This window comes from Protopterus annectens, chromosome 2.part1 (assembly GCF_019279795.1).
Source record: "Protopterus annectens isolate FY-2018-M chromosome 2.part1, PAN1.0, whole genome shotgun sequence".
Classification (NCBI taxonomy): Eukaryota; Metazoa; Chordata; order Ceratodontiformes; family Protopteridae; genus Protopterus; species Protopterus annectens.
In genome coordinates, this window is record NC_056729.1 from 1,098,048,003 (window position 1) to 1,098,055,502 (window position 7,500).

At 36.7% G+C, this 7,500-nt stretch overlaps 1 protein-coding gene across 3 annotated transcripts in view; it reads right to left on the reverse strand.

Annotated features, from left to right (window-relative positions):
• ENPP4 (ectonucleotide pyrophosphatase/phosphodiesterase 4) overlaps positions 1-7,500 on the reverse strand; it is a 455,810-nt gene that overhangs the window by 273,749 nt on the left and 174,561 nt on the right. Inside the window, exon 1 of one of the 3 annotated variants that reach the window (XM_044062647.1) lies at positions 6,495-6,535. The exons of the other annotated variants lie outside the window; for them this stretch is intronic. The gene's annotated coding sequence lies outside the window, so the exon portion shown is untranslated. Of the gene's footprint in view, positions 1-6,494; positions 6,536-7,500 lie in introns of those variants that run through there. 3 annotated transcript variants of the gene reach the window in all.

A 7,500-nucleotide genomic window follows, 5' to 3' on the forward strand; every position in this document is an offset into this window, starting at 1 on the left:
TCGACCAATGACTAAAAAATTACCTTATTGTAATTCCCTAGAAAAACTACTACTTACTGAATTAACCTGATGCAATTTTCCTAATAAAATCTTTTTTTCATTTCTGTATTATGTAACATCAATTTGAATTGTGCAATATGGGTTTGTACTATACAAAATATGTATTTAACATTTAACTGAAATGTATATTATAGATTTGTGCTTTTTCTGTACTATGTATTTGTATTTCTCTGGAGCTTTTCTGCCCAGGTCTCCATTGAAAATGGGCTCCTTGTAGCCCAATGGACTATCCAGGAAAACAAACTGTAAATAAATAAAAGTAAAAGAAGAAATAGAAATAACTCTGAGAAAAGAATGATTAGTGTACAATATGTACAGGAAATGTTTACAGAAAAAAGATAGTGAAAAGATAGTGGAAGTAAAAAGGTTAACAGAAAAAGAGAATAAGGGGTTGGAAACGGAGATCTCTTTACATAAGCAGAGTAAGTAAATACAGATGGAATATGGTATGAAATGTATAAAAATGTAAGGGTTTGGAAAAATATTTTTTAAAGACTTGAAATGAATGATTAAATGAAGGTTTTATGTATAAAGAATTATGTACTGGAATATTTAAATTAATATGGAAGAAGTAAGACAGAAGGCAATTAAAAACTGGAGTCTGATAGTACTGAATAATAAGCTCTTTATGACAAGAATACAAAAGAGATTTTAAACTACAATGGACAAAATTATGGAAGACAGTACACACATTATAAAGGGAAAGGGCTGTCAAAATTTAATTAGAGAAATTATAATTATTATAACTAGAAAAGAAGAAGCAAAAATAATGACAGGAGACACTGGACATGAAATCTTACAGGTAATAATGAAAGAATATCATGCAAGTGAGAAAGTTAGGAAATTACACACGTAATTGTCAGTGTATAGTAATAAGTAAAAATACTTGTAAATGTCTGGTTACGTCAACAGATGAATATGAAGAGTGGTGTAAGACAGAGATGTCCAATGAGTTACAGACTCTATGCATTAGTTATGAATGTAATAGTATGTGAAATTAAATACAAAATGAAGGAGGCGAGGTATATAACAAATGAAGGGTTAAGAATTTTAATATACTCGGATGACATTATAATAATTGTAAAAAAAAATTGGATAAAAGTAATAATTTGCAAAAATTACTGTCTAGCGGTGATAGAGATGGCTTTAAATAAAAAAGAAAAGTAAATGTTTAAGTGCTGTAATAAAGATAGGGGGTATATATTTTATAATGAATTAAATTTGTGTTAGATCTTTATCTCCAAATCTTATACCCAAGTAGAATTCAATGGGAAAAACAGAAGAAGAAATAAAACAAACCTGTCTTTTCTGGAGAACATATAAATTATCATTCAGAAAAAGGCTTATCTGATAAATTCACTACTGTTGGGAGAAAACAGCATACTTTGCAAGTGTATTTATGTTGCCAACAGTATATGAAAAGGAATTATTGCAGATGTTTTCATTTTTTATTGAGTTCTAGATTAAACCCAGAGTTTTGTATGTAAACAAAGAGGAAGGAGGTTTAGGTTTAATTGACCCAGTGGTATGTGTTGCATCATTAAACTGGATAAATGAAAAAGATGAATGATTAGTAGTAAAACTGCATACATATAACTGTGATAACTTTTGGGGTATGGTAAAAAAGGCAGAAAAAAGAGAGTGCATAAATGAAGAAATACAATGTTACCAAGAAAAATATTTTTGTGGAAAATAAGAAAAACTTGATGATATAGAAAAAGAAAGATAAGTATGGTATACGAATGTAAAATGATATGAAAATCTAACAGATGAAAAAAATTAAAGCTATACAAATAAGAAGCAAATGGTATAATCACAAATTATAATGTTAATTTTTTTTGTGGAGACTGGCAATAAATAAATTACCAGTAAAAAGAAATATGCCATATGCAAAGAAGAGTGATAGCATATGTTTTTAATGTCAAGAAGAAGAAACTACTTAACATACGTTTCTGAAATATTAAAGATTAAAAAAGTTATGGCAAAAACTATATAAAGAAGATTTTTTCAAAGATATAAACAATGTGGATAAAATAAACATGGATATGATTAAACATGGTTTGTTAAGAACAGAAGTAAAAATAGATTCATAGATTATTATTAGGCTAACTGCCCTCATGGACCATTTTAAGCCTAGCCAATTATCCCCTGTGAGAATCAAACCCTGCACCTTGTGTTTCTAAGGTAAGCACCTTAACAATTACAAACAACAACAAAGATAAAAGGTTATTTGATATCATATGGGTTATATGGAATGAAATAATAAATGAAATTATGTTTAATGGTAAATGGATTTTACCAACAATATTAAGTGAAATCAGAGGGTTATGAAAAAAGAGTGAAGGTCTAATAGGGATGAAAATTTAGTATGATTGTAGGGAAATAAATATATTTTTATATTTGTAAATATGCTGTAAATAAGAATCTTTTTGTATATAAATAAAGGTACCCTACCAACTCAAGCAGACGGGACACTGGTTTTAACATCTAATCCAAAGGATGATTTATTTATTTATTTATTTTACATTTGTTAACCGGGAGAGTCCGACTGGATACATGTCCATTTTCAGCAGAGGCCTGGGGAGAAAAGCTCCAGGTAAATAACAGACATATGAACATTGTTAATGCAAAAAAGGAAGATAGTTGATTTCTAAATACAATATAAAGATACATCACATCTTGGGAAAAAAATAACAGCAGCATATAAAAAAAAAACATAGGTCAGTTACAAAGGCGAGGCGCCTTGTTAAAAAGCGGTTAAGGATAGTGAGGTAAGAGAAAGGTAAATGATAGTGGTTAATCAGGTTTGGAACAGGGACATTGCCAGAGAGCATTGAGATGGGGTTTAAGCTTTTTTTTGAATTGTAGGAGTGAAGGTTCTGAGGTGAGCATGGTCGGTAGGGAGTTCCACATTTTACCTACAAAGTTTGAGAATAGAGAATCCCCAGCAGAATTATTGGCTTTGGTAGTTTGAGCTAAGATCTTATTGGAGGAGCGTAAAGACTGCAGGTTAATATAGGGATGAATGATGTTTTTCAGAGCTGGTGTTTTCTCTGGGTGATACAGTAACTGGTGAGCCGTTTTGAGTTGGTTGAAATGGAGTTGGCTGGAAAACTCTAACCACCCTAGTTGCTTCAAGTTAGTGCAGTGGTGCGTTCTAAAGGTGGAATTTGTGGCAAATCTAGCTATGTGATTGTAACAAGAAGCAAAGGGTTGTCTTGTTTAGGTTTGTAAAGAGGGGGGAGGCATAGAAAAGAGTTGATAGTAGGTGTGTGCTGGCAATTGTAATTTTAGCGTGAGGAGTGAGAAAGAGTTTTACTTTATAGAGAGAGCCAAGCTTTTTATGGACGGTTTTGATGGTAAGATTGAAATGGGTGTCAAATTTAAGGGAGTTTATCAATGGTAACACCTAATAGCTTTGTGTGAGCTTCTGGTGATATAGTGATTCCATTGGAGGATGTAATAGAGAAGGTGGGGGGAAGAGTCTTGTTTGTGGGTGAGAAAGTAAGTAGTTTTGTTTTGTTGGGGTTGAGAACTAGTTGACGACTTGAGAACCATTTTTTTTATTAGGTTGAAGGTGTCTTGGGTTGAAGCAGTGAGGTCTGCCAGGTTGGAGGCAGTGCTGATGATAGTCGAATCATCTGCATATTGAATGCATGTGGCATGGGGGGTGATTGTGGGCAGGTCATTAACAAAGATGGTGAAGAGAAGAGGGCCAAGAATAGATCCTTGGGGAACTCCAAGTGTAACAGGTAGGCATGTGGATAATTTGTCCTGCCATAGAACAGCCTGTTGCCTATTGTACAGGTAGGATTGGAACCATTTTAGCGTGGAATTGCTGAGTGATAAAGAAAAGAGCAAATGATAGTTTATTATTGTTTCTGAAGTTATTGATGGTATTAGAAAAGGATAGTAGGGCTGATGTGGTACTGTGATTTGGCCTGAAGCCATGTTGGGAGTTGGCTAGAATTTTATTTTTGGTGAGGTGTTCCATCAGCTGTTTGTGGACACACTTTTCCATAATTTTGGCCAGGGGTGAGAGTATAGCTATAGGCCTGTAGTTGGTTAGCTCTAGTGAGCTACCACCTTTATGGAGAGGAATAATGTGGGACATTTTCCATATGGAGGGGATGAAGGCTTCTGACAAGGTACGGTTTATGATTATGGAGGCGGGATAGGAAATGGCCTCAGCTGCTTTTTGCAGAAACTCAGCTGGGAGAAGGTCAGCTGCTAGCTTAGTGGGTTTTAGTTTTTTGAGAAGAGATGTTATAGAGGATATGGGTACTGGATCGAAGGTAAATAGATGATCTTATGTAGTTGTAGTATTCTGCTGGCATGGGTAGTGGAGTGGGCTGGTTGTTTGTTTGAATTGTGTGGCCAGGGATTGTATAGTTTCTGTGAAGAAACTATTGAATGTGTTAGCAATGTTTACAGGGCACTGTTGTTTGCAAGTTGTTGGAGTGGGGGTGGTTGCCTGGCCTGGGTGCAGAAGCTTGTTTAAGCCTGCCCAGAATTTTTGTGGATTATTAAGGTGTTTATGTTGGAGGTGGAGGAAGAAGTTTTTTTATCATTTAAGATCATTCTTTTAGTTTCATTTCTAAGTTGCCGGAAGGTTTGGTGGGAGTGTGGGTCTTTAGAGGTACGCCATGTGACCCACATCTTGTTTCTAGAAAGGATTTTGGATTTTGTTTCCTTAGAGAGCCATGGTGCGGTTTTGGTTTTAGTTCTAATGGACCGTATTGGAGCATGGGAATCTAGAATCTTGAGGAAGGTGGTGTTGAAGTAGATAACTGCCTCTTCAAGAGGAAGAGACTTGAGTATTGTCCAGTTGTGGGCTTTAAGTTCAGTTTGAAAAATGGAGGCGTTGAATTTATTATTGTTCCTGATTTTTTTATGGTTGTAAGAAGGGGGGTGATTTTCTTGAATTTGATAACATAGGTGAGTAAGTGATCACTCATCTCCTCTGGGTGAGTACCTGCTGAGTACTGGTCAGGATCTTTATTAGTAAGGATCCAGTCCAGGATGGTGTCTTTGTTTTGGGGTTTACCTAGTCTGGTAGGAGTGGATATGAGCTGAGAAAAGCCATGTAGATTTATGCTGCTAGATGGGGAGCTAGATGAGAAGAAATTCCAATCGATGTTGAAGTCACCTAACACTATGGATTCCTGGGGGTGAGTTTGAGTTAACCAGTGGAGAAAGTCCTCTAAGGTTTTGTTATTATTGTTGCCTGGGGGGATGTAAATACATGCTATATTTATGCTTTTATGTTTGTTTGGTTGAAGTTTTACAAGTAGAATTTCGGCATTGTTTGTTAGGAGGGGCTGTGGAGAGGCAAGGGAGATTTGTAATGTATTTTTGTAGAGTATAGCTACACCGCCACCTTTACGAGTTATTCGGTCTGCTCTTAGTATATCATGCCCTGGTGGGATTATCTGTGTGTCTTTCATACTTGGTTTAAGCCAGGTTTCTGTGAGACATAGTAGGTCTGGGGAACAAGTAGCTAAAAGGGCATGTAGGTTGTGAATCTTATTGTTTACATGATGTTTAGATGACAGGTCAGAAGAGAGTTAAAGGGTCTAGAGTTTAGATTGAGAAGTGGAGGGGAGGATAGGAAGGAATTATAATTGAGTGGAGGTGAAGGGCCAGGGTTGGGGTGGATATCATCATCTGTGGCTAGTCTGTGATTCAGTGTGGTAATGAATTTGAGGGCTTTGAGTAGAAGTTTGTAGTAATGTTTATCATTTGGCCTAATATTGGTAGGTTTGATAATTACATAGCGTTCGAGTTCTAACAAGGTGGGCGAGTAGGGAGTTGAGTCATGGCCTCTGTTGTTAATTATGGGGGAGGGGTTGGTTTGGTAGCCTGGGTGGTGGAAGCCTATGTAAGACCAGGTTTCATATAGGGTAGCTAGGTAGGGGACAAGTAAGGAGGGGAAAAAGAGTTAGTATGATAAGCTTCCTGGGTGGTGTCATATTCCGTTTGATCTTAGAGGGCGGTAGTGAGGTACAGGAAGTTAGTGGACAGTAGGGGGAGTGGTTTGAGGTTATAAAAGTACGAGTACTGGGGGCGGGTGGGAATAGGGGGCAGGGCGGGGAGCGGAGCGAGCACGAGCTAAGCGTGTGCTCGCGGAGCGGGGTTTACACTAGGCCACTAGAGCCCAGGTTTTAAGATGTAACTCCTGAATAATTAACTTGCAGGTGAGTAATCTCGTCTAAACAAACTCAGGTTGAATTCCTATGCTTTGGGAGCTTGTTTTTAAAATTTTATAGCTGTTTGCCTTAATTTTAGAGTGTGTTCTGTAGTGTTTAAGTGGAGTATATGCAAACAAGCTTGGATTTTTTGTTTGGGTAAACCTAGGGAGATTCGTGCTAGTGCTGAGGACCCTTAAATAATACTTTACTTTAAAGTCTATACTAAAATGACCAGATAATGACCTGTTTTGTTTTTACAGGTTGTGGGCAATAGTAGAATAGTCGCTCGGAAAGGGTGAAGTTCTTTTCTGCCTCACGCTGTGCAGGGGAAGACCTGGGAGGGATAGAGAGAGAGCTTGATTTCAGAGGCAGTCAGAAGCAGCTGTGTAGCTTAAACAACATTAGACTACCCAAGGAAACCCTAAACTATGTTAGTAAAATATTCACATATCTTTACATATAGCATAAATCATTATAACACATTAACATTTTACTGCAACAGTGCCTTATGACTGAGAGTCAAAGAATGTTGAATATCCTGCTTCTCAAAAAATATACAGAAGGCTCTCAATTTTCACTCTAATGAACAGCCCTGCAAAGAGCTTGTCATACTAAAGTCTGGTTACCAAACACATTTAGCTATAGAGACACAACTTAGCTTTAAAGAAACAAGTAGCTACAATATTCATGCCATTCAATAGTGCATTATGTAACTATGTAGCAAAAGAGAGTTACATCAGTTACTATTAAATCACACAATTCAACTTAAATACATTTAACAGTCTATTAGGAACAATGAATAACAGCTTAATACATACCTCAGGAGGTAGAGGCCGGTAACAAGGTCCTACAGCACTAGGGATTTGAAATTAAAGGCACCAGACAAGGGTTATTTCAAAACTTTGTAACAGGGATAGAATGGGGGTGGGGGTTTACACTAGGCCACTAGAGCCCAGGTTTCAAGATGTAACTCCTGAATAATTAACTTGCAGGTGAGTAATCTCGTCTAAACAAACATCAGGTTCAATTCCTATGCTTTGGGAGCTTGTTTTTAAAATTTTATAGCTGTTTGCCTTAGTTTTAGGGTGTGTTCTGTAGAAGTGGAGTATATGCAAACAAGCTTGGATTTTGTTTGGGTAAGCCTAGGGAGATTCGTGCTAGTGCTGAGGACCCTTAAATAATACTTTAAAGTCTATACTAAAATGACCAGATAATGACCCGTTTTGTTTTTACAGGTTGTGGGCAATAG